Genomic DNA, 27,884 nt, shown 5'->3' on the forward strand with positions numbered 1-27,884 from the left:
AATAAAATGTCAGGGTGGACTGTACTTGGAAGAAGAAAATAGGTGCTAAGGCACTTTTCAAACAACAATGGGACGGTCCACATAGAACCAAGAAGGCATAGGTTTTATTAAAAAATGTTGGTAAAAAGTAAAGCAAAAACAACACAACTTATTGTTCACGCATTCAAACCATTAGGCAACAAATTACAGAAATGTCTTTCCTTAAAATCTTAATTTATATAATATATTGTAGAGTTTTACATTTAATTCTTTACAATATTTACTGTAAGAGAGATATGTATAATTTTAGAAATACTATTGTCTTTAAGTGGTGCTTGAAATCTTCCTAAGAATTTACTCTGTAACTTTATATAATTCTACTGAGCCATTTCAGAAACATTAAAAAAATATGACCAACTCTAATTAAGATGCAGATTTTTTCCAATAAGCCTAAATGTTAAGAACTACGTGCATTTTTGGTAGGTAGCAAAAAAAAAAAAAAAAAAAAGAGTCACTACTTAAAGTGTATGATGGGATACGTGTGACTGAATCCAGGGAAAATACAGTCCTTTATCTCCAATCACATTTTGTGAGCATAGATATTTCCTTCTTACAAGAGTTTTACTGCTCTGTTTATTTCTGACTTATAAAATGTCTTAAAACCACAGAATCATGCACAATTTAGCCCCAATCTCAGTGTCACAAAATCAGACTCCGATCTTCCAGACGAAAAGCTTCCTTTTCATTTCCCAAAATGTCATGATCAGTGACGAGTGGCATCAGAAGGTAGTGCCATTGAGAGTACAGCTGCTGCCTGGCATTGAAGCTAAGCAACCTCTTCTACTTCCTGGGAATTCCAGTGCTTGCTAGGCCTCCACCAACACAGTGTTTCTCAGCCCTTGCTGTTCATTAGAATCCTCAGAGCTTTTAAAAAATACTGACACACTCGGGCTCCCACAGCAGAGCAAATAAATCAGAGCTTCTAGAGATAGGGCCTGAGCATTGGTATTTTTATAGAGGCTTCCCACATAATTATAGTGTGCAGCCAGGGTACAGTACCACAGATATGGGGCCCTGAGATAGATGAATGGCTACATCATGATCAGCTTGTTATTAATGTCATTGTTGTTAACAAGCTGATGAACCAAGAGCGGTTAAAGGAGAAATCAATCAGAAAAAGCCTCTATCAATGCTCCTTAGAAGCAAGACTTTGGCTCGCTAACTTTGGACATGTCATCAGCAAAGACCAATTGCTAGAAAAGAACATTACGTTTGGTAAAGTAGAGGCTCAGGGGACATAAGGAAAACCCTCAGTAAGATGGACGGACACAGTAGCTGCAACTACAGGCTTGAACATACCAATAATTGTGAGGACGGTGCAGGATTAGGCAACACTTCATTCTGTTATACGTAAGGTCGCCATGAGTTGGAGCTGAGCTGGCAGCGACTAACAACAACCACGTGTAATTCTTATGTATATATGAGTTTTTAAAAAGCTCTATTCTATCAGTTGGTCTCATACCATGGAAGGGGTCAAGATGAAGTACTGGCATCCACAGTTTTGGATTTACCCGCCAGAGTACTTCCTCTTTGCCACAGAGTTAAATATGAACTTAACTCTAGGAGGGTACCTGCTCATGGTGTGGGGTGGGGAACGGGAATGGGATATGGCAGTTTGGTGAGCAACTGTTCAGGAAAGAATGTGTGGCACACTGGAATAATCACCTTAACAGGTGGGAACATTCAATGAAAGCACATCTTTCAGAAGTTCAATACAGCAATTAAATTATTTTAAAATTGCAGGATGTTCTGAAGGAAAAACTTCTGAAATTGGTGGGATTTATAATAACTATTAATAAATACTTGTATCATTGTTTTGAAAATAGTTTTTCAATGCCAAACCTTTAGACCACTTATTTTTAATTAAAATGGGTTAATTCTAGGCTTATTAATTTTTGGCTACTTTTCAAGTTACACATGGAAAAAGTTAATTCTTGAGTAATATGCCTACATGGGCCCAAATCCACAACTGTTTAAAGCAGATATCAGGTCAAGTGTAACTCTATGGCCTCCTGAATTGTGCAGAAATCAAATTAAATCCAGTTCATTTCTCTCACCATTAAGGGATTTCATGTGGCCCTGGATTTATTTAGCCATGACCATAAACTCATTTATTCTTCAGCATTAACCAAATTACTTTCTTAGATGTGTGTTGCTTTAACGCACTTAGATCCCCGTTCTTTGAAGCTGAGGTATCCTATCAACAATCTTTTAACAATTCTATTGTAGCTCAATTATGGTTCGATCTCGTACCACCAGACTTCAATGGAATGTTCTCTAAAAAAAGCAAGCTGCTTTGAGTTCCTTTAAAGTTTTAAAAAGTTAATTAATAATAACCAAGCACTTTGAAGTTCGATGTGTCGAGAGTAACAGTTATTTTAAAAAATTAAAATAAAATCACAGGGAATGATAATTCTAGAATTTTCTGTGCATTTTTTAATTCATGCTTTAATATCTCAGAGACAGGAGGCAGTGCAGCTATACACATATAGTTTGTATTTTCTTTCAAGTAAATGCAAAGCCAAGCAAAAAACAAACAAACCCCTTTTATACCTCATTTTGCTCTCCACAACTTTTAGGCCCTAAACACGGATAAAAGCACTATTCAGAAAGTGAAGGAAGTATGGCTTTAAAAGCAGTGAGATTAAAAACTGACCAGCTACTGTGGTAAGTCCCAGCTCTGACTCTCAAGGCCTTGTGACCTTGGCCACAATTTCCAGAACTATAAAGCCAGGAGACGTGGACTACAGCCTCTATGAAGACTCCTACGCAGCCTCAGCAGTGTTTATTTGTTGCTACCCAAAATTGCCAAGTTTTGGAAATCAGCCCATTTAATCTCTCAAATCATTAAAAAACTATTCAGATCGATGATAGAAACTGGATCAATTATATAATTAATTAGCAATTGAAAATACTTTAAAAGATGTTCCCTTAAAAGACAAACTCCCAGTGGATCTAGTAGTGAGAACCAAAGCCTAAGAATCTAGGAGAACCTAGTGATTTCCTGGGAAGCAATTATAAAGCAAAGTAAGGCTGAGGTTAGCGGTCCGCCCACCTCCCAGAACCTCTGCATACTATTAAGCCTTCATATTGTGTAGGCTCCCATAAGCACAGTTTTTTGTTTTTCTTTTTTTTGCACCCATCAAGTGAGTACATGGTATGTGTCTATGAGGGTCAGGGCACTTGCAGAAGAAGTGACAAGCACTGTTGAGACAGAGCCCATCAGAAAACTCTTGCTTCAAAAAAAATTACTTAGGAGGCCTGACTTCTGAAGAAAATGGCTCACTCCATTCGGCTGCTCCAATTCTTGACAGCCTTCCAACTTAACAACCTGATTAGCATAAAATGCCTCCTGGCAAAAGCAAAAACTAAATTGTTTAAATTTTCCTTCAAGATTTTAAAGGATGATCAAGCTTTAAAGTAAATTAAACCATTTTTTAATTCTTAGACCTATTTACAAAATAATTGTGATTTTTGCATACGCGTGTTTATTTAGCCTTTATCCACCTCTTGCAAGCTTTATCTAAAATTATAACCAAGTGATCAAAACTTCAATGAAAAGCATACTGCTTACAAAGATCTGAGGAAAACAATATTAACAGTAAAAGGGCAGAGCAGAATTAAGTGAGTAAAATTTCAAAAAGCATTTACCCCTTTAGGACTCACAATCGCAGTATTTTGCCATTAAAACTGTAAAAACCTTATTATCTATATTAAAGATCATGTTTCTGAATCAAGAACTCTTAAAATGTAAAATTTAACTAATTCATAAATTTTAAAACACTGCAGATTTAAGCTTAATAAAAATATTCCCAAAACCAACCCCCCTCAAAAAGAGAAAACCCAGTGCCAACTCATAGCAACCCTAGGACAGAGTAGAGCTGCCCCATAGAATTTCCAAGGAGCACCTGGTAGATTCGAACTGCCAACCCTTTGGTTAGGAGCTGTAGCACTTAACCACTATGCCACCAGGGTTTTCTCCCAAAACCAGGAAGATGGTAAAATAGCTGTCTTCGGTGTTACTGGAGTAACATTTTTTTGCTTCCTCAATTAGTGACTCGTGGAATCTTAAAGCTGTGGTGATCAAGTGTTCTACAACACATAGCATAGTCATTTCAAAACCCTCCCATAAAGTCAGTATTTCCATGTCTTTGGAACTCTTAACTAACCAAGTAGAAAATGGTCATATAAAAAGTCTAGCAAAGCTATGAATGTCTGGACATATTAACGCCAGTGTACAGAGAAGCCAGCAGTACAGAAAACAACACACCAAAAGCATCCATGGATCAAAAACCAAAAAAACCAAACCCGCTGCCGTCGACTCGATTCCGACTCATAGTGACCTTATAGGGCAGAGTAGAACCGCCCCATAGAGTTTCCAAGGAGCGCCTGGTGGATTCAAACTGCTGACCTTTTAGCAGCCATAGCACTTAACCACTATGCCACCAGAGTTTCCATGGATAGAAGACAGAAAACTCCTGAAGCAGTGAGAAAAATCATGGTGTGGCACGTTCTACCTAGGTGATCAAGGTCTGCTCTGGCATATTCTGGTTTCCCGATAAGCCAAAATAGGAACCTTGGTGGTGCAGTGGTTAAAGCGCTTGGCTGCTAGCTGAAAGATCAGCAGTTCAAACCCACCAGCCATTCCGTGGGAGAAAGATGTGGCACTTTGCTTCCATAAAGATTACAGCCTTGGAAACCCTACGGACAGTTCTACTCTGTCCAACAGGGTTACTATGAGTTGGAATCAACTCAACAGCAATTTTTTTTCTAATAAGCCAAAAGGTCATATGCTCACTTATTAAAGTGCCAGTTCACTAAGGTGCTTTTTGGAGTTTTTACAAAGTGCATGGCACAACAGGTGCCTGTTTTAACAAAGGTAATATCTTGTGCTCACGTGCAAATATAACTTGTCACTTGGCACTTCGTGGATTACTTCTTGCAAAGGAACTCCTGCTTTCAGACATTACTGAGAAATATAAACAAGGGCTCTCTTCCTATGGCCACTGACTTTAGGAGATGGGGACTGAAGAGTCAGGGACTGAAGGGCTATTTTTGCTAACATTCTAATTACAGGTATAGTTACTACCCAAGCCAACCGGAAGCTGAATAGTCTTCAAAATAATAAACTGTAAGAAAAGTTAACAGGGGCACTGTAGGTCACAACTCAATTGAAGGAAGAATCACAGAATCTTAAGATATGAAAACTTGGATGGAACCTTTTTTTGGACTAGATAAAACAGTCTCATTGCCTCATTTAAAACAACTCGGAGAAGTAAGAACAAGGGTTTTGTGAGACCTCGTAACTTACAAGAAATACCAAATCTACATTAAATGTGTATAATGCCCCATTTAGTCATCTGGTCTGTGGAATGAAATGCAATGGAGAGGAGGCCAGGCTGTGGGAGGGATGGCCTTTGGGACTTTTTTCCTTGCATCCCAGCACACAAAGCAGATAGCCAGAGAACTATATGGTGTGAGAGATTTAATTACTTTGCAATTGAAGGTCCTCTGGGAACACTTCACTTTATGTTGTAAAACTCTGATCTTGTCTGTAATGTTTCCATCTGTGTTCATGTGGGACTTGCTTATGTTTTAAAAATATCCCCCAAATTTGACCTTCTCCAATGGGGTGGGGGATCAGGGGAACTATCGTTGACCACTCATTTTACAGACAGGCTCTCTGTGAATCTTAACAACCACCCTGTGAAATTTGTTAAGACATCCACTTCACTTGTGAGAGAACAGAGGCTGTAGGAGGTGAAATGGTCTCCAAAGGCCACAGAGCTAGGAAATGGCAGAACCAGAATTCAAACTTAGTTCTGTCTTGTTCCAAACTCAAGGTACTTTCAATTTACCCTGTCTTAAAACATGCTTTAAAGTATCTAGTTCTTATTCTAGGAACATTCAGGCCAGCCACGTAACAGGATTTTCCCTAATTATAAAGCATCGTTGGGTGACTTTCGGATGGCTTTTTTTTTGCTTATGAACCAGTACTGGGTTGGAGGGAAAGTGTGGCTTTTCCTTGTTGTCCTATTCATTACCCCCTTGTTCCTGATCCTCTCTCCTCATGGTTTCAAACACTCTCCCTCTTCCATGACCACTTCTCTTATCCTTATTAGAGTTCTATTTCTCTCCCTATGGTTTTGAAATTAAACAGAACCAAAAGATGCTGGGTCAAGTAGTAAAACTGTGTTTGTAGCTCCTGATCATTCACAGCGGGTACACCCCCAACATGCAATACAGAGCAATCTTTTTACGTCTGATGTTTAATTGTTGCTTCTATAAATTCTCACTCTGGCAGTACCACAAGAGAGCATATATCTGTGTTGCCTGGGCAGTAACTAAAGAATCCTAAAACAAGATCTGTACTTGGTGTGTGTCTCTTTGTGTGTGGATGTGTGTAAAAATAAATATGATGCATGATGATTCCAAAATCCAAGTTTCAGAGAGCTGCTTCAGCTCACACAGCTCTAACATGGCATGCTCCATATTGGAAACCACGCCTTATTCCAGGCTTCTAACTACTTGGCTATATTTTCTCTTATCAGAATGATTAGAAATAAAATTATTCATCACTGTACACAAAATATGAAGGCTCTAAGGAAGGTAGGCTCAAAGGAAGTACATGGTATGTATTGAAGAATGAATATTAGGATATGTGAGTTGTTTTATGTTTGGGATTGACAGGACCTAAACTATCAAACACGTCATACAATTTCTGAACAACAAAAAAAGCATGAATGTAGACAGAAAGGAGTAGGAGTTTGTGTAGCCCCTAGAATCGTATTTTTTATGGGACCCATTGTAGGACGTGCATTTTACACCATGACCTGGTACACAATACATATGTAACTAAAACATAAGTTTTAAAAAAGAAATAATTCTCTTTACTATGTGCAATGCACCCTGATGATTTTTCTATTTTCCTCTGTTTCATTTTTAAAATAATTCTGGTGGTGATCCACAAAACTGATTTCACAATACACTAATGGGTCAGACCCACACTTTGAAAAACACCATACTAGAAACCTGTCAAACCCTGTGCTGTCGCTGCCTCCATCTTTTGCCCATGGCAGACAATATGGATGGATCACAGAATTCTTTCCAAGTGAGTCCAGCCAAGCCTCAGAATCCCTTTTAAACTAGTGTTCCAGGCAGCAAATATCAATTGGAGTCTAGACAAAAACATGACATGATCACTATCTAAGTTCCAAGGGGACAGGGTGCAGGGATAGAATAGCTATTTTGCTACCTGCTTCCTGTTGTATCCCTCATACTTGCATAGTGCCCAGCACATAGTAGACACTCAAACATCTGTTGAAAAATTGAATCAGTAAATGACCACTGAAAAAGTTAGAGTAAGCTTTAGTTGCCGAAGGGCCTCTCTGTTTCTTTTCTCTCCCTCCCTTGGCTACCTTACTATCTTTAAATATAAAGCTTTCAAGATCAATGGTTTTGAGTACTGTATGTATCCTTCCTGCTCCCCAAACTCTACCTTATAATAAGAGTTATCTCTTCTAGGCTACTTGATGGTATCTTGGTTTTTCCCAAAGACAGTAGGTTTGAATTTAAAGAATTACCAAAAAGGCTTATGAAACTGAAAACCAAGTAGAGCTCCTTGTTAAATTGATCATAGAAAGAAAAAAAATTAAGGTGCCAAGATCTGGGCTACATATTGGTGCCTATATTTTCTCATTTCAACCCTTCAACAATATGATCAGTTTTATATCATTACCCATTTTACTGGAGAGGAACAAAAACTTTAAAAAAAGAATCAAGGTCACAGGGTAAATGAGTGGCAAAGCCAGGATTTAAATCTAGGTATTTCACTGTTCTTTTTATTATACCTCAGCTACTCCTGGGACTGGCATATTTAATTACAAAGAAACAATGACCAGAAGCCTTAAACTCATTTTAAGCATGTGAATTTAACAGGTTATCACGCTGGAAAAATAAAACCCAATACCCTAGCCCATAATATACTTCATCACATAACTTTATTTTTTTTTCCCCCCAAATCTTTGTGAGTTATTCATTGTTAGGTATGTTTTTCTTGGCAGCTGTTACTCTTGGCTCCTGGCTCAGATATAAATTCTTACTGTAGAGTAATTCAGATGTGTTAAGTCTTCTATTACACAGAGAAAAAACAAGACTGTGTGTGTATGCGTGTCCACATGTGCATATTTATATGGGTCAAACCAAGAGAAAGTATAAAATGGAAATAATATATAAATATGAGGGAGGAAGAGTAGGGCAATTAAAAAAAGTTGCAAGCAGAATCAACAATTCTGGCCTTTTGGTTCGCACCAGAAGCAATGTAAGGAAATGCAACTCAAGAGAGCAGTATGGGTTACGTTTAACTCACATCCACCCCCGCAAGTGTATGCAGCTTGATATACTCACAGAACGTACCATGTGTAATTTGCCCAATCATGACCATGAGTCACTGTAAAAGTTACGAAGAAGGCCGTTCAACAACGTATATTTCTGCTATGAATTAACAGCAGTGGTTCTCAAACAGGGACAATCTTTGGCAATACTTGGAGTTTTGGGCTCACACAACTGGGAAGGGGAGTGCATCTAGTGGGTTGAGGCCACAGATGCTGTCAAACATTGTAAAATACACAGGACAGCCCCCCAAACTATGAATTATATGGCCAAAATGTCAACAGTGCCGAGGTTCAGGAATCTTGGTTTACACTGTGATACTATTACCTGAGAAACATGATCACTATATCCCAGCTGCTTCTGTGGCCTCAATCTCTCCATCTGAAAATGGGGGTAATAGCACCAGCTTCACTGGGTTGTTGTGAGGATTAAATGACTTATTGTGTAAAGTATTTAGAACAGTGCCTAAGACAGAATAAGTGCTCAACAACTGTTAGCTATTAGTGTTGCTATAATTACCATCATCATCATCAAATGTCATCACTGTGCAGGGTGGTTTCTCCTAACGTATGACCCCTTACAAAGCAGATTCTGGAATAAAAAATATTTTGTGGTCTTGAAAAATGGTGGGTTAAAAATTTGACAAGTTTCTCCATTGCCAGAGTTCTCAGAATCTTTAATAAGCAAAAACGTATTGTTGATCTCAAAGGGTGAATACGGCATGCAGAATTTTCACAACTGATCTGACCAAAGAATCCTATGCAGAATCTTGCAGGGTCAAATATAATTTGGGGAAAGGCTGGTATGATGAAGCATGGTGGATTTAGAATCCAGAGATACAATTCTGCTCTTGAGCCTACTACCACTTATCCCCTATGACGCCTGGGTAAAGTCCCTTGACTTTCCTTGGCTTCAGTAATCACAATGCAAAAGAAAGTTGACTAGCTCTGGCCTTTTCAGATCAGGTCTCTGATTCTCTGATGCCACTGTCTATCACTTGTTGTTGTTAGGTGCTATCCAGTTGCTTTTGACTCGTAGCAACTCTATGTACGACAGAACAAAACACTGCCTGGTCCTGCTCCATCCTCACAATTGTTATGCTTGAGTCCATTGTTGCAGCCACTGTGCTAATCCATCTCACGGAGGGTTTTCCTCTTTTTTGCTGGCCCTCTATTTTTTTTTTTTTTCTATTTTACTAAGCATGATGTCGTTCTCCAGGGACTGGTCCCTCCCGATAACATGCCCAAAGTACATGACAGGAAGTTTCACTATCCTTACTTCTAAAGATCATTCTGGCTATATTTCTTCCAAGACACGTTTGTTCATTCTTCTGGTAGTGCATGGTATATTCAATATTCTTTGTCAATGCCATAATTCAAAGGTGCCAATTCTTCTTTGACGTATTACTAGCAGACCTCAGATTCATGCATTATCAGATAACTAGAACACCATGGCCAAGCGAAAATGAAGAGCTATGACAAGTCCCAGGACAAACATGCCCCCTCAAATTACTTTTATGGAGGAAGCTCAAATATTCAACATGGGAAATCAATATATTATATACGAAATAAATGCTACCTTACTTGTTGCTGTTGTTTTTGCAAATTCCAGCCCAATTATTTAAGCAGAAAGCAGGGCTAGGAGAGTAGAACATGATGGCATAAAAAATATATCCCAACCAAAATGTATACCAGGATAAGCTACTCAATTATCTCTTGTTTAAAAAAAAAAAAAAAAAAACCCGCTGCTGTCAAATCGATTCCAACTCAGAGCGACCCTATAGGACAGAGCAGAACTGCCCAATAGGGCTTCCAAGGAGCAGCTGGTGGATTTGAACTGCTGATCTTTTGATCAGCAGCAAAGCACTTCACCACAGCACCACCAGGGCTCCTATCTTTAGTCAGGCACTAAATAAAACCAGCAGGGAACATGACAAGACAGGACTGCTACTTCAAGGAACTAAAACTCTATTTGGGATTAGAAAACAACAACAAAAACTCTATTTGGGGAAGAAGATATATACACATCTGGCATCCAACAGAGGTTTAAACAAAGAGCCATGGGAGCAGGAAAACCAAAAAACTAAACCCTTTGCCGCCAAGTCAATTCTGACTCATAGAGACCCTGAAGGACAGAGCTGAAATCCCCCTTGGGTTTCCAAGGAGTGCCTGGTGGATTCGAACTGCTGGCCTTTTGGTTAGCAGCTGTAGCTCTCAACCACTATGCCACCATGGGAGCAGAGTAATCTTAATTATCGCTTTTTGTTTGTTTGTTTTAAATAATGTACAATGGCAAAAACACAAAATAGTTTAGCACTGAAATGCAAAAATCTATCTTCTTGTTGGGGTTTCCAGATGAACATTCTTATTGTCTGCTGTTAGGGCATCATCTACAGCTGTCAGGAAGGTGCCTAACTGAAGGGTGTGATCTTTACTCCACTGAGCCAGTTTTTATAGCTTGGCCTGAATCCACCATGCATGACCCAGACCACACTTTTCTGGGGTACAGGGCAATAAGATTTATGCCCTGTATTATCCAGGGCACTGTTACATTATTATTACAACTTTAAAACAAGTTTAATTTGCATTACTGGAATCACACACTCTGGAGTCCACTTTCTGCCATGACTATCTCAGTAGCCAGTGAGTGTACAGAAAGGTAATCCAATCTTTTAATATCATTATCTGGTAAAGTCCACGGACGCCCTCTCAGAATAATAACCTCCAAAAAACTTCACTTTTTTGCACCTATGGACCCCATCTTAGAGCAAATACGTAACGTAAAATACCTCAGATTTCAAAGGAAACCAATTACATTGGCATATCTAAGTATTCATCGAAAGCACACAATATCTAAATTAAAAAAACACATTTTGATAGATTAATATATGATTTCATTAATATACTAAATAACAAGACACAGCGGTTGGTCTAATAATTTCCATAATTTCAAACTTTTGTCATACGTAAGTAATATTTCCAGATAGCAACAACTCTAATGTGAAATGAAAGTATCTGTGATATCTACTAATGACAAAATCACTGTTGTTGGGTGCTATCGAGTCAGCTCCAATTCATAGCAACCTTATGTATAAGAGAACAAACATGGCCCGGCCCTGTGCCGTCCTCATAATCTTTGCTATGTTTGAGCCCATCGTTGCAGCCACTGTGTGAATCAAACAAATCCATAGGTCCTGCTAAATACAACTGTAACTTGCTGCTGCCATTCATAATTGAAGGAGATCCTAATTTCGATTAAAGGTTAGTGAAAATAAAAATGCATTTTTTGTTGTTCTTGTTGTGGTTGTTGTTGTACCCAAGCTCACAATCCCTCTTTGTGACCAGTGGACCCCAGTTTAGGAAGCTCTGCATGTAGATGATGTCCTAAAGGATCAAGAACTTTGATGAGTCAAAAGAAGAAAAAACTAACTCACCACCTTAATTCCCTCTTGTCACTGGAAATAATTCCAGAATGCTCTGTCCTATAGGGTCGCTGTGATTCAGAATTGACTTGACAGCAATGGGTTTCGGGCTCTCTCTTACAGTAAAAATAGCCAGGTACACTCACAAAATACTTTTGCATACATGAGCTCATTTAATCCGTACCTTTCCCTGCGAGAAAGGTATTAGATGATCATTAGCCCAACCTAACAAATGAGGAATATTAGGAAGAGTTTTTAGAAGACCTATCCAACTCACACAGCCAGTAGTAAACCACTGAGCTGAGACTCAAATACAGGGCTTCTGACTTTAAAGTCCATACCTAGCCTAGGATTCTTGCATGGGTTGCTGCCAGGAGAAGGAAGAAACAGAGGTAAATATTAACACTCTTCTATCCACAGCTACTGCTTAGACTGAGTAAGACCTGGTAAGCAAGGAGCAACATTGGCTCGTTTGTTATTCGCTCTCATACACAACTGTGCATAAACAAGTGTCATTTTCTAGAATGACACAGGTCCCAGCAACTATGGCAGATCCTTCTGACTCAGAGTTTAGTATTTGCTATTATTTCTGGAAATTGCTTTTGTCTGTGCCGTGCTGCTTTTATTTTATTAACTTTTTATTCCAATGATTTTTGGAAATGTTTCTGATTTTAGATTTTTTTTAAATGCTTTAAATTTTAGGTGACTTTCAATCTGTGTAGTCTCTGTTTTCTATTTTCAGAGACAAAAAGAGAGAATGAATTCCTGTTTTCAAACTACTTTAGAGGGTTTTTTTTGGTCAAAAATCTCTCTTTCAAAATGTCTGGCTTCCATTGCCTTTTGGTGGTGTCCCAGAATGCTGTTTTATATCGTCCTCTTCCTCAACCTCTTTCCCCCACATACACCAAGCTTTGTTTTCCTAGAACATAACCACTCTGCTCCAACAGGCCTCAAAGAGGAATTCTAATTTAAAATCATAAAGCTTTAATTATTTTACCATTTAATAGTCATTTTCTATTATGAGGAAACCCTGGTGATGTAGTGGTTAAGAGCTACTGCTGCTAACCAAAAGGTCAGCAGTTCGAATCCACCAGGTGCTCACTGGAAACCCTATGGGGCAATTCTACTCTGTCCTTTAGGGTCACTATGAGTCAGCATCGACTTGATGGCAACGGATTTTTTTTTTTCTATTATGAATTTTTTTTACATTTTTCCTTTCTTTTCATGTAAGTTTGTCTTTAGCATTTTTTGCTTTGACCTTTGAACTCATTTTGATCTTATTAAACTCATTTTGATGTTATTAAAGCTCCTTTTATTTCTCTGATTTCTAATTTTTGTTTTGTTCAGCCCTGCAAACCAACTTAGTCCACTCTTCTGCCCACTGTTTTTACTTTTACTTTGTCCCACCCAGTGGGTACTACAGAAAAAAGGCCTGGCAGTCTGCTACAGTAAAAATTAAACCTAAGAAAATCCTATGAACCAGTTCTACTCCATACCACATGGGGTTGCCATAAGTTGGAATCAACTTGACAGCTACCTTTTTTTTTTTTTTTGGTTTTATGTTGAATTTCAGAAACTGCAAAATGTTAGCCCTAAAAGGAGCCTTTGTAATTATCTTGTTCAGGAGTCCAGTGTCTTTAACCATTACAAAATAAAAACACACCAGTGCTAACCTCCTTTGCTATCTAGGACAGAGAGGTATGGGAGAGGCTGGGTGGAAGGGAGAATGGTGTTAGAGGGAAAGCTTCTGTCCAAGTAGCTTACCTGGATATGGTAATGGTCATAAGAGGTGTGTGTGTGTGTGTGTCAGTTATACAGAATGGTAGTACACCCCCTGTGGGGAATTCCCTTAAACCTCCTAGATGAGATACAGTGACAGCAGGTACTTGAAACCTAGCAGAGTTTCAAGATGGACCACATATGAGAAACTCTATGTGGCCCCATGTATGCCCTCAGTTTACACAGCGGCAGCCCAGTGAAAGACGAGATCTTGGTTAATTCAATTTAATATTTAATAAAATTAAGTTGTCTCATTACATTTTTCCTTTTTTACATGAAAACTAGAAATTTGGTTCCGGAAGTTCAAAAGCTACGATAAAATTCCAATTTGTTCAATTATTAGAAGCAATCAGAAGGCTCTTTACCACGTCAGTCTAGGTACTAACTTGTAATTGTTTAACTCTGAATTACAGTTCAAACTACCTCCTTTTTTATGACTACCAGATAATTTGAACATATATATTCATTAAAAAGTGAATTGTTACCCATTCCTTTTTTTTCGATCACCCTAATCCCAATTCCAAAACCAGATGTAAATAATAAAGCAACCTAAAACGTTATCACTATAAGGTGCTGGCAAATGCTTGATCATGTCGTAAAACTATTAACACCAGCCTCTTCTTTTTTCCTAGGTCGGGGTTTGCTTGTTTGTTTTGTTTTTAATGGAATCTAGGTGCACAGCATAGAATACCAAAAAAAGACTTCACGTGACAATTATACCAGTTAGTTACTGGAAGAAAGTTCTCATTTTTATTGCTTTAATCCACTGTTTCTTATTTGAAACTTCAAAAATTAAGTTAGCGAAGTTGGGGCCAGGTTTAAAGGAGGACAAAATTACCAAAACCCTACAGCATTATTGAGTAATGACTTTATGACCTGAATTTCTATTTCAGCGTACACTGTAATTACAACATCTCAGGTCATTTTAGTTAGTAAGATCTTATCAGTTTGACTTTAGGGGGATAATTCCTTTGCTTTCACTCAACCCTTATACTCCAAAATGTACGTTCACCTCAAACGTACAATCACAACAGCCTTGACTGATCGTTACAAGTCACATTTAGATCGGTTAGAAAATCATACATACAAGTTTCTGAAGCAGGGCTTTCTGACCTGATTTCTTTATCTCAATTTTATATATATCCAATTTCCTAATGTGGCCAAAGTCCACCTGAAATTTGTCAGAGGTAATTTAAGATGTCTCTTGTCATACGTCATTGTTTTTTAGCCACAGTTCTTCTTTTCTGCTACCCTGCTCAGACTCAGGGTGACTTCTAAGCAAAGAACTAGGATTTAAGACACAAGGAAGAAAATCCAACAGAGAATTACCTCCAAAGCAGTGGAAGGTTTTTATGTGAACAACGCAGTGCCATCTTGGTCACTTTAAAATTTACCATTTTATTGTACTTTTCTCCTCTTTTCAGATGGAGAGGCTTAAGTCAGGAAAAACAAACTAAAGAACTACAATGCAATGTACAAATAACCTAAAATAAGTGAAAAACCAAAATGCATTCTTGAGCCATAGTCTCCTACATGCTATGCACCCTGAAGGACTTCAAATCAAATCATATTCTGTTTTTTTTTTTTTTTATTCAATTAAGTTGAAAGCAGTCTGAGTAAGGCTACTGCCTATACACAAATGGCACTAATTTTCCCATTTGGGTTTAAGTCTTTTAACTTCAGTTGTTATGCCCCTGGCTAGGAAGTGGAGCTGAGTTAGACAAGACTAAAAGATTTCGTGGGTTTGGTTTGCTGGGGATCATGAAGCCGGCTCAGCAAATGGCAAAGGCAACTTCTCCCTTCTTCTCTGCTACTGCTAGCTCATGGGAATCAGTGTAAAAGAGCTGTGGGGAATTAGGCTCCCAGAAAGTTTTCCTTGGTTCAGAATTCTTGTAGACACGGGCTTACGAGGCAGAACTATGATCAACCCACGTAGCTTATTTTATTATTTTCCTCCTTAGTCTTTCATCTCTCAGTACCCAATCCTTTGTCAGTGACAGCACAGATACAGAAATGGAAACTGGGCCACAAACTACTTAGCATAAATGACCCCCAGGGCCAATAAAACTTGCATTCCCCGCCCCCGCAAAAGTCAAATTTGTAATTAATATAACCATTCTTATTGTACTCAAAGGGTTGGTGCTATTTGTGATGTTAAAAAAAATACTCTCTCAAAAGCAGTATTCTCTTAAAATGGAAACTGCTTATGTAATATTTATAACACTTAATTTATAAATTGGCCTTGAATGTTGAATAGCTTTGGAGGTTGGGATTTAGGCAATATAGAGAAGTTGTATATTTAATAAAGTCATGATCAAGGATTTTCCAAGAGATTTTTTTTTCTTGTGTTTGCAGTATTTTACTACACTCAATAACTACACACCAGCTAAAAAGTCAATTACAGAATAAAGTAGAAAGTACTAGGGAATTTAATGTATATGGATAGAGTAAATTTTCATCCCAAACCTTTTCATTCCCTCCCTGCTCTAAACCAACACACACCATCATGCTTGGATGTTTTATTTCCTTCATCTCAATTGTCCTAAAATTAATTCTGATAATCTTCTGTACTCCTTCCTTACATAAGAAATGGAGAAAAGCCCTAAATATCCATAAATGAAGCAAACAATGCATTACAACACTTTTATTGCACCACTGAAATGACTGATCTACTTTCTATACACTTATATGGATTTAAAAAGAGGGCAGAGTTTAAAATACATCTTAGAATACATAGATTAAATTCCATTGTTCTTTTTTATTATTATTATTTAAGACTGACCTACTCTAGATTCAACAAAAGTGGAGTTTCTTTCCCTATAGAAATATGCAACAAAAGAAAGTAAGCTTTCCTGCTCCTATAAAAACTTTAAAACACCTGGGAGATTACTCCTAAGGAATCAGTCCTTTAATTACATCAAGAAGCTGTCTTAAAATATAATGATCAATTATTTTATGATTTCAAAGAATTGGAAAAGAACTATCAAAAACAGTATTCTCTAAGAGTGATACCATTACATGTCTTGAAAAACATCTTTTTTCATCCTTAAAGTAGATCCGGTGTTGCATCTACTGCTTTTTGACCGCTTAATTGGAGAAATGCCACAATGCTGAAGCTACCTAAATACACAAAGTGGAGAAAAGCAAAGGCAATTTTCTGAGAAATGTAATGATACCTACTCTCCCAAGCAAAAGACCTCTTACGAACCTATTACTGGAGAAAAGAATTGTAAAAGTAAACAAATTAAAGCACTTTTAATTGTCCCAAATAGCCACCAACCAAATCTAACTATAACTTTAATTTGAAAGTAAACCAAGATAGTTTTTTTTTTAATCTGAGAATGACACGCAGAAGTATTCTTTTATTTTGTCCACTTGAATACTATTCACGTGAGGATCTGAGACCTGCAAGTGTATATATTCTGTTTAAAATGCTAAAAATACAACACAGTCTTGTGCTACCTTTCTGACTCTCCCCCCAAACATTTGTATAGCTTCTAAAATAGCTATCTAGTTACTACGTGGTACAAGAAAGATATCCTTCACTTTTCTTTCCACTGGCACTTTAAAAAAGATGCTGCAGTAGAAAGCATTTTATGTCTTAAGAATCTATCTAAAATTTTCAAAGATGTCAACAGTCCATGTTATCAGTCAGGAGCTTTGTGTTTGATATCTGCTTTTTCAGATTTCATATAAGATTGTGTAAAGTCAAAGAAGCCCTGGTGGTACAGTGGTTACGCACTCAGCTGCTAACCAAAAGGTGGGAGGGTTGAACCCTCCAGCCACAGCACACCTCAGGAGAACGACATGGCAATCTGCTTCCGCAAAGATTAGAGCCTTGAAAACTGCATGGGGCAGTTCTACTCTGTCCTATAGGTCCTGTGAGTCCTGCACAGACAGGACCACAACAGGTTTTTTTGGTTTAAAGTGATAACATTTCACCCAGAAGACAACTCTACTTTTTTAAGAAAGTTTATTTCTTCTGTATTTACCTATCATGAAAGCAATATCCACATCGACAATAAATTTAAAAAATATCTCAAGCTGATAACTCTATAAGTCTGATTAATTCTACTAAGATAAACACAAATCAAAATTTTCCACTTTGGGGCCCCAAATTCAACTTTAGATGTTTTTTTCTATACCAACATTAAGAAAGTTGCCCAACTTTCAGGAGAATCAGTCACAAGAAGAAAGGGGGGTGAGGGGACTTACACCACTGTTATTTTTACTTTTTCTTTTTTAACCTTAAAATCAAGACGAAGGCATTCACTTAAGATTAACCTCCCAAGACACTAAAAAATAACCAGGGTTAGACTTGAAAAATAACTAAAAGTCAGTCCCTCCAACACAAAATTTAGAGGAACCTAAAATTGGCTGTCATTTTTAAAACAATGTTTGCCAATTTGACCAAAGTTTCTCCAAAACCAGGTATAAAATAAAATACTGTTTAAGTTTCTGCCTCTGAGAGAAACAGGACAACGCCGAGGGGGAAAAATGGGATCATTTTCAAAGCTGCTACAATTTCCATGAAGGAAGCTGGAAGGCCTGCCTGAATCCAGAGGTCCCTGGGGCAGTGAAGGGTGTCTGGCCACAGCCTCGGCTCCAAACCCAGGGTGTGTGTCCTGAGATGTCATACCCAGTGCTATCATCACTCTGTGGGGTGATCCCGCGAGAAGGTGATGAAAGGCCCAGTTAGGACTAAGTTTTCCTGGACCTTCCCCCATCAAAGCCGCGCTAAGTACTTCTGTTGCGCTTCACGACTGCCATTGCCTCACTATAGGATCGAGGATCCTTCACATGAAGTACTGTTGGGAGAGTCAAGGTTCTACACAGCTTCATTCTCCCAGCTGCATATGACGAAAACAAAGTCTAACCCTTCTATGGGTGGATTTAAAAAGCACACGCGTAACTTCACTCTAAGAGGGGAAAGCGGTGTAAGTTTGAAAGTGACGGTATGTTACATGGGATCAAATCAAACCTCGCTAGCTGAAAGCGCTCGCCCCCTACACGCTCACAGGCACACGCAGTTCCTCCACCGCGGTTTAGGGGAGGAGAGTGGACCTGTAATTTGGAGCCCGCGCCAGGGAGACACGGACGATATGACGGGAGGAGGAGCGGCTCTGCGCAGAGCCGGGGCCGCCGGCGCCCGCCGCGAGATGCGCCCGACCGGCCGCAGCATCCTCGCCCGGGCGCCGGCGGGCCCCAGCGGCCTCCGACCCGGGCGCGGCCGGCGGTGCGCCCAACCCCGGAGGCCCCTTCTCAACTCCGGAGCGGCGCGCCCCACCCCGCTTCCCGCGCCGCGGGACAGGCCTCCTCCACGCTTACCTGCGAGTCCTGCTCCGAGGACCGAGGCGCCCGGCCTTGCCCCGACGCCCAGGCAGGGGCCACATCCGAGCCCCCCCGGCCCCGCCACCGTCGGTCCGCGCATCCCCACTCGGGCCGGGACCGGGGGCGGCCCCTCAGCGCGCGCGGGCGCCACGGCCAGGGACGCGCGTCCTTCTCCGGGCGCCGGCCGGGGGACCTGCGCGCCCCGGGCCGCGCCCCAAGTTGTGCGCCGGCCGAAGCCGCTCGCGGAGCTGCTCTGGGGAGGCCGGCTGCGGCTGTCTCCGGGCCCCGGCGGGCCGGGCGGGAGTGGACAGTCGACACCGCCGTCCATCCACACCTGCCGCTGCCCGCAGCCGCCGCGGCTCCTCCCCGGCTCCTCCCCTCTCCCGGCCCCGCCGCCGCCGCCGCCGCCGCCGCCGCGGGGAGGAGGGGGCTGGGAAGAGGCGCCCGGCCCGGAGCGAGCGGCCGCGTCGCGCCTCCTGCCTCGGGCCCGGGCGGGACCCAGGTCTCCGCTGTAGCGCAGCGCCCCGGCGCAGGAATTGGTGGAGAAGCCGCAGCCACTAGAGCCGGTACAGCCGGGGCAGACTTCTGCGGGTGGGAGTGTCGCGCTGCGAGGCTGAGCCAAGTTGGGGAGAGGGCGCCCACCTGCAGGAGCCGGAGCTCTGTCCGAATCAAAACTTCGCTCACTGAACAGCGGAAGTGCCTCCCGGCTCGGACCCCTGCATTTGTAGGGGTTCTCTAGAAACGTAGCTGGGAGCACCGACTCAGTGCTGGAACTTACATTCGGGGCGGGCCAGGGGGTCCCTTCCATCTGGAGCGGCCTCTGCCGTATCCGGAACCCTGTCTGGCTTCGAGGCCTACTGCAGATGCCATCTCCTCCGAGAAGTTTTTTCAGGTGTTCACTCGCGCCCATGTCTGATTTCGCCCCTTTCGTACAGCCAGAACGCTTTGCACTACACCGCTGACTGTTCCTTTGGATAAGAACGCTTTGTGAAATGCAGTGCTCCATCTCTGAATACGTTAGTTATTTTCATTGCACAGTGTGCAGTCATATTTAGTAATATAGTATATATACTATATTATAATATAGTATATATATTTAGTAATATAGTATGCAAACATCCATTCATACTTTCCTAATCCTTTCCACTGTAGTTTAAATTCCTTGAAGGCAGAGACTAAATAAATTGCTCATATCTGGAGGTCTTCAAGTAAATACTGAGCAGTACATGGCAGGGTGGGTGGACCAGATGACCTGGCCAGAACTACTCAGCTATATCCTGTGACAGCTTCTTGCGGGAGAGAGGTGGGGAGTGTGTCTCTGGGTGTGAATATAATTAAATTTTGACAAAGGTTGGTCTAATTCCCACCAAAAAAAAAACTCCACAAGTGGAAGGGGGAGGTAGTGAGGCTCATATTTTAGTGATGGAGGAATATAGCTCCATGTAAAAAAATCGTGTATTCAGCCAAAATGAAAAATATTCCCCAGATGCTCCCTAAAGAGTTGGTACTTCCTAAAGGTCCCTTTCCTTAACCAAACTATAGGAAAGGTAAGTCAAATGCAGTCGGTTTATTACATGAATTACATTTGCATGAGCGCTTGAGCCAAGGACTCTATGAAAGATTCAATTTAAGATTTCCCTTATAAAATGCAGTTGAATAAAAATGTTTATGTACTATTTGTCATTTCCTACATTTAAGTGTGTGTTTTGAGTTGAGAGGTAGTAGTATTTAAGGCCAAATGGCGTAAGTAGACAACTGCTAGAAATCATAAGAACTCGCATACACTTTGGCTCAAAACTGGTTGTAATTCATGAATCCCATTTTAAAGAACTGAGAAATTTCAAACCATCTTGACTACTTTGACCAAAAAATAAGGAAACAAAACTAACTGAGTTCTTGCTATTAAAATATTTCCCATACCTTTGACAATTTTTGAAATTTTATATTCACCGATATAGAGGAAAAAGCAAAAAGAAATTATTTTTGCAAAAAAAAATAATAAATTTGCCAAGAGCAGTCTGCAAATCATGAGTGCCTTAAGATGTAGAAGACTTGAATATTAGAAAAAGCTAAGTGCTTTTCTAAAAAAAAGTGTAGTTAATGAAACCTGTTCATAGGAAACTCAAAATTAAAAGTATTCTTTGAAGTGAAAAAATTACTACCCTAACATTAGAATGGAAAGTATAGTATCATCAAACTCAAATAGCTGTTTTAAACACAATAATTCTGTCGGTAAAAAAAAAAAAAAAAAAAAATTTCATTATGAGTTCACTATGCTAGACTTTGACCAAAGTCCAACAGGAAAAGATACTGAATAAACAAGCATAAGCAATTCATTTGTGGAACATATTTTTAAGCTTTACACAGAAGCTAAGAATAATTGTTATAGAAAAGATTATGTAATTGTTTAACCAAAATTACATATTACAATATAATACATAGAAAACAGCCAAGGAAGAAATAATTCACCTCAAATTATCAGCCTAAACAAAAACTAGTTTAAGCCCACCAACAGAAAATCACCTTTTAGACTTCGACTGAGGCAAACAAGCTGTTCGTTCTGAGACAAATGCACATAATATCGTAGTAAACCTAGAGTTAACAGAACGTAGCCATAAACTATGCCCACACTGCAAACCACACAGGCATCTGCAGCTTAAACTATCAAAAGGGCTTGCCCAGGGTACTTCACATACAACCCTTTGTTCACATCTACTCTGTAACAAGGACTGCATTGTCTGAAACTTGAGAATTTCCTCCTCAACCTTTACCTTCAGGGAAAGATGAACCACTACTCATTTCTACCAAAAAACCAAACCCATTGCCGTAGAGTTGATTCTGACTCATAGGGACCCTATATGACAGAGTAGAACTGCCCCATAGGGGTTCCGAGGAGCAGCTGCTGGATTCGAACTGCCAACCTTTTGGTTAGCAGCCGTAGCTCTTAACCACTGCACCACCCTGAAATTGAATAAGTAAGCTGAATTTTCTACCAGAATCTAAATGATCTCTAAATGCATTACTTACAAAGTTTCATTTATTGTTCAAATTATTAATAATTTCGGCACCTTAAAACTTTTTATGTGTTACTTATTGCATCTTTCCGCATCCACTGGTAATCAAGGATTTTATAAGAGAGTGGAATAGAATCTTTATTTTACTCCAAGTTCAAATATATATGTGAAATGCAGGAGAACTGGGAGTAGAAGTACCAAAATACCTTTTCTGAAATTAAATATTTACAATAATTATAAAACAAATCATTAACAGAAAGTAGATAAAATGTGCTTTCTAATTTCATTTTTACTGTATTTATTAGGATGTTTTTTCCTCATAAGCAAATCTTGGTGATTAGTAGTATCATTATTACTAGTTTTTGAACATGGAAGTGGTGGAAGAGGCGTGGGAAAAATGTCAAAATTTACTTAGAGGCCTTCTCATCATCCTTTAAAGTTCTGGGAAGCTTTTACAAGGAACTTAACAGATAACGTCAGCTTAAGTGATTCACCTCTTTAACAATATTGCAAATATTTTCTTTTTAGGGAAAAAAGTCTTGCTTAAATTACAACACGACAGACATCTTTGCAAAATGTTGAAATCTTTGAAAACTGGACATGAGTATAGGAAATTTGATATTTCTAAAATGTTTTGTAATTAAGAATGAAAAATGAAATAAAATATAACCCACTGCCGAATAAAATATAAACCATCCAAATAATTTTTTAAAAAAAGTATTCGTGATCTCCTAGCTGTTCTTATACAACCTTTAATACTTTAGTCGTCTTCCATCTGTATACATTTTTATGGAGTGGAATCACATGTCTGCTACTTTCTGAATAATATAATTCTCACTACAGAGACAGATGGGAAGGAGGCATTTTTGGTAAATGGAGAAAGGGAAAAAAAATGAATATTTCTAAAAAAAAGATAATGCCATAGTTTTAAAAGTAAATAGTTAAAAAAAAGAACAAGCTGAAAATGTTATGACGTTGTATCTTTTATTTCATGTTGAATTTAGTTTTTTTTTTTTTTTGGCATGGTAGTATTATTTTCTTTAAGCAAATATTCAAAAACACATGTCTTATGACACTAACTTCCATCAAGTAGAAATAGTAAAAGACATTGAAAATTCTGAAATAATCTGGATATGAAAAAACGAACCGGTTCCAATTTTCTTCTTTACACGGCTTTTATAAGAACATTTATAGAAAGGCAAGGTTTTTATTCTCTTAAAAAATGAAATGACATATTCTTGGATTGGTCAGTTGCCTTTAGGGATACATAAGTTTATTCAATGGTAAACCAGTTTCCAGAATTTTCAGATTCTACCCCTACCTTAGGAACTTAGGAATTGTCATTGAAAATGTAATCAACTACACCAGCTGAAAAAAAAAAAAAAAAAAATCCTGAGTTGCTAGCATACAGAAAGTTAACCTCTGACTCAAAAACCAGTCTGTCTTTCTGATGGGTGGTGTATTCATCGCTGACTCATATTCATTTGAAGAAACGAAGGTAGTACCTATACGCGATAGGGAGGGTCTCATCCCTAACACGTGGATAATATGGGTAAACCTACATGGGCTTGGCAGCAATTATTATGTTGTTAAAGTATAATTCACAGTCCTTGCTAACTCTAATTCCATTCTTTGCTCCACTCTAGAAAGGAAGTGACAGCAATGTTTTTCAAGGGTTAACTTAAATTTCCTCTAGTTTATTTTTAAAGATAAATTGTTCATACACATTGACCTGTCAACTATAGAGAATTACTTGCAAACCAACTATTAATTAAAAATTGCATATAACCCACCTCACAAATCACAGACACACGCCAAAATGTTAAGTACCACAGAAGCAGATAGAGAACTACTTAACACAAAACACTGATCACTGTCAGTCTTATTCTAAGGAAAACAGTCCATTTATTCTCTTACCCAGACACCCTGGTGATGTCTTCCTCTTTGAGTAGGTTTAGGCTTTAGCAGAGTGACGAGATGGCGCAAGGATATATATGGGAAAAGGATGGGAGGGGCTGTTCTGAAATGCTTTGCGGCAGAAATACAAAAAAGGATGCACTGGTACAGTCTTACTGCTCAAAGGGCGGGTTCCACAGATTAGCAGCATAGGCATCACCTGGGAACCTGTTAGAAATGCCCTATCTCCGGCCTCACCTCAGACCTCCTGAATCAGATTCTCTATTTTAGCAACATCTCCAGGTGATCTGTGTGCATATCAATCCTTGGGAAATGCTGGACTAGAGAGACGCAGTTGATTTAAGAATTGCCTCTTCCATGACTTTGGTTGCATGGCCTTTCTTGCTGGAGAAACATTTAAAAATTGGGACATTAATATCATAGTTTAATGGAGACATGAGGGACCTTGAAAAACCCTATGGCTTTTGCCCTTCTTCATTCTGGGAAAGTATCTATTTTTCTTCAAGGCTTTCAGGACCACATCAAAGCTTCTTTGTGAGTCTAGGGGTGAGTTTCAGGGACTGACAAATGGGCTGAACTCAAATTTATGTGGCTGTATGTGTCTATCTTTCCAAAAAGAGAGTTCTAGTGTTCATGCAATTCTCAAAGACTGTCTCTAAAAAACCGCTGATATAACTTAGTTGTTAGTTGCCGGCAGCCCTGACTCATGGCGATCTTAATGTGTAACAGAATGAAACGTTGCCTGGTCCAGGGCCATCTCCGTGGTCATTGGTTGATATGTCTTGCTTCCTCCTAAACCCGATTTTACTGTTCTCTTATCTCTGATGTCAAAGGTTTTTGTTTTGTTGTTTGCTTGCTTTTAAATGTTCACTTGAAAGCATTGCCTATTTTGAGTTTCATTTATTTTAATTGTCTGCAGCATTTTGTCAGCACACTTTAAAAACCTCAGGAATCAAGGAAACGCTTTGCGTTGCGATCAGCCTTTATTCTGGACAAAGTATTTCAACTATGAAACTATTTCTCAAATGCCAAAAAAATATTAAGGATCAACTTACACTAACCAAAATATCCTGGAAACCATGTCTGTGTGTGCATGCGTGTGTATGTGTGTGAATGAAAAGACAGCAGACAGAGAAGAAAACACCTACCCCTTCCAACTGTGACAGGGCAGCCACCGAAGAGTTGTGAGTTCCACCCTGAATTCTAGCCATCCATTTCTTACTCAGAAGGAATAGGACTGATTCCTTCATGGAATGTGTTGATTAGAGAGAGGTAATGAAATAGCAAGGAGGTGATGGACTCTGTTTTGAGCCATTTTTGAACAATATAATTAATGGCCAGTTACTTCCATCATCCCCTTTAGGGCAAGGAACTCTTGCCATCAGGGTAGCACACTGAATTAGAATGCAGTAGTATTATTTTAGAGTGGTACAAAATACGTCTCAGCCCCTCCCATCTTTCTCCGTTATATGTCCTTGTGCCTCTCCGTCTCATCTCTCAGCTAAATCCTAAACCTACACAAAGAGGAAGATCTCACCAGGGTGTCTCGTAAGAGAGCAAATGGACTGTTGTCCTTAGGATGTAGTGGCTGTAGTAGAAAATGTCTTTAGGCTTTGGAATGTAGTAGATCTCCTTTTTACTACCCCTCTCTGTCACTTACCTTGGGTAAATCCCCAGTGTCTTTGTTTCTTAGTTTGCGTACTGGTAAAAATACTGTAATGCCTACCTCATGTGATTGCTATAAAAATTGAATAAAATAATGTCCATAAATTGGTTAGCAGAATGGAGGGCCCACCATTTGTGTTAAAAGAAAGAGCAAGGGGGGAAAGAGGGAAAGAGAGAAATGTCAGTTCCATTTTCCTTCCTTTATAATGGTACTGCTGCACAACTAGTGTGTTAGGTACTAAATAAAACACTTCAAAGACCTTCAGATGTCTTTGGGCTGTTGGTTTTAAGGCTGAAAAAAGCCAGCAATGCTTGGAACCACATCAAGGATTCCAATCTCTCCCCACTCCCCATCCAGTGAATGACTAGTTAAAAGGCCATGCCAGTATGCATGCTGGATGCAAGAAAAAACAAGTTCACAGGCGGGGGAACCTGGCACAGTTCTCAAATCCCTGTCCAGCTGTGGGAAAAGAGTTAGGAACTAAGCAGATGTCCAATTCAGACCCAAATTGAGTGTGTTAAAAAAAAAAAAAAATACAGATTATCATTATGGCCACTACTCAACCTTCATGAAGCTATCTGAGAATGAGAGCTGACTGCCCTAAGGGAGATGTGCTGACATACCCAATATCAGGACATAGGAGGTATTTGTGTTGCTAGGCTATGTCTTACATGGTTTTAGAAAAGAATGTAGGAGAGGGTCTTTTTTCCCCCTCTTCTGGCTATTTTGTAAATTACTAGTACCTGACACAACCATGAATATATTCCTATAGTAAGAGGCTTTATCACCAGGGAAACTTTCCCAGACATGGTCCTAACCCCCTTCTCCCTGCCCAGTTGCTTCATCTCCCATTTTCCCACAATTAAAAAACAAAACAACTCTGTAATATCTATCATTTGCATTGCATCTCCTCCGCTAGCCTTTCAGGGACAAGCACTGTGCCTTATTTGTCTTTGTTTCACCAGCCTGGCCCATTCCCAAACACATGGCAGGTCCTCAATAAATGCAAGGATGAATACCCTGATCCAACATTTGCACTTCTCAAACTTGGTATTCCACATTAGGTTAAAAAAAGCGGAAGAAAGAGAATGAAGGATTGAGAAAGGGGGTGGGGGAAGGATGTCGAATAAGATTGAGAAACCTTGGGTTTTAAAAAATTAAACAAGTTTTATTGTTTTTAAATACTACATACATGACTTCTCAGAGCCTTTAATATTCTAACATGCGTTGTATTTCCCAAACACCATCAAAGCCACTCCCAGTTTTTAGGAGTTTTGTGAAGCACAGTTTACAAAACTAAGCCCTAATCCAAACAAAAACAATTCTCACATTTAGCAATGGTTATTTTAATGCTTCCTAAATTTTTTTTTTAATTACAGTGTGTTAACCCCCCTTTCAACAAAACACAGGGTAACAAAGATCTCTCCCGGTGACCCAAAGATTCACAAGCACCAGATTTTCAACAGTGTTTAGTACAGTGGAATTCCAGCACAATAAAGCAATTTGGACACCCTCTTCTCGGTGCATTGTAATAGGATTTCACCCAGGTTGGATAGGAAACTGACTAATGTTATTTTATCCAAAGTAAGCCAATGCAAAGGGCAAAAGAAGGAAAATATTTGGCACAATATTTTGTCAGACAATGGTGTCAGCATAGCAAACACAATAATTACAGCCCTGGATCTGGACATGTACCATATACTTTTCAAAGAGCTTTTGCTAACCATCTTGGGAAGACAGTTTGAATCAATGAATAGCGGAGGAAAAAGGTGATTGTGTGAAACATGATCTTTTATGCTAGGCTTTTTCTCCTGCTTCTTTACCACTCTCTCCTTCTCTGTCTCTCACACTTTCTCTCTGTTTTCACCTCTCCTCCTCTTATACTCTTCAGAACACTGTCTTTTTTTTCCCCTTCCTTTTGTTGCATTGGCTAGTAGGCACTGCTAAATCAATTCACAGAATATACATTTAATTAAAGGTAATATTAAAATCAGTATGCTCAGCAAATCATCCAAGAAGCTGGATTAAATGAAGAAGAACGCAGCATCAGGATTGGAGGAAAACTCATTAAGAACCTGTGATGTGCAGATAATACAACCTTGCTTGCAGAAAGAGAAGAGGACTTGAAGGAATTAATGATGAAGATCAAAGACCACAGCCTTCAATATGGATTACATATCAACATAAAACAAAAATCCTCACAACTGAACCAATAAGCAACATCATGATAAACAGAGAAAATACTGAAGTTGTCAAGGATTTCATTTTGCTTGGATCCACAAACAACACCCATGGAAGCAGCAGTCAAGAAACCAAACAATATATT

This window comes from Elephas maximus, chromosome 9, assembly GCF_024166365.1.
Source record: "Elephas maximus indicus isolate mEleMax1 chromosome 9, mEleMax1 primary haplotype, whole genome shotgun sequence".
Lineage (NCBI taxonomy): Eukaryota > Metazoa > Chordata > Mammalia > Proboscidea > Elephantidae > Elephas > Elephas maximus.